The sequence below is a fragment of the Triticum dicoccoides genome, chromosome 4A (genome assembly GCF_002162155.2).
Source record: "Triticum dicoccoides isolate Atlit2015 ecotype Zavitan chromosome 4A, WEW_v2.0, whole genome shotgun sequence".
NCBI classification, from domain to species: domain Eukaryota; kingdom Viridiplantae; phylum Streptophyta; class Magnoliopsida; order Poales; family Poaceae; genus Triticum; species Triticum dicoccoides.
Genome location: NC_041386.1, coordinates 146,420,099 through 146,420,926, shown reverse-complemented (window position 1 = coordinate 146,420,926; position 828 = coordinate 146,420,099).

The following is an 828-nucleotide window of genomic DNA, read 5'->3' as shown; positions in this document are numbered from 1 at the left end:
CCGCCGGACACCGCCGCCGTCGATTCAGCCGCCCGAGGTTCGCCGCGCCTCAAAATCCGTGCTGTCGGTTTTCTTAAAAAAACGATCGGTTTTCGTTGGTTTATTTTTTTAGATTCGGTTTTTTAATAGATTGGGTTTTCCGGTTCATTTAATTAGCGAGCGTTCGTCCGTTCGTTCATTCTAGTAAACGTTCGTCATTTTTCTTTTTCTCGGATTTAATCCTCGATTTTTCTGATCGTGATTCCTGATCCGATTTTCGTTTTAGTATAACTTTTCGCTCGTTTATCGGAATCAGGCGATTCAAGCGCTCGGAGTTTCGTCTCGAAACCCTCTATCCTTTTAAACAACTTAAATAAGATTGTGCTACTGTAAAAATTGCCTTAGATCCAGATTAGTAGAACGAAGTTGTTTTCTTTCGCCGTTTGACTTTCGTTGCTTCGTTCGATTTGATTTCTTTTTGCCAACCGGAGTTCTTAAGTTGAACCTTCTGGTTAGATCTCTTATTTGAGTTTTACCTGTGCATTAGATGAGTACTTATTGTATGCTTGTTCTTTGTCTGCGATAGTATACCCGGAGTGCGCCGCCTGTTACTTCGAATCGTTAGGTTTCCCGGATCATCAGCAAGGCAAGTAACACTTTGATCATACCTTTCCTACTACCCAGTTTTATTGCATTAGATCAATCCTCACACATTGCATGATTAGGATCTAATTAAATTGTGGGATGGGAAGTAGTTGAGGTAGTACCTATTACCTGTTTATTATCAAACCTTTGGGAGTTACTTCTATGTTTGCTTATTATGCCATGCTATGCTAGTAGACGTGGATT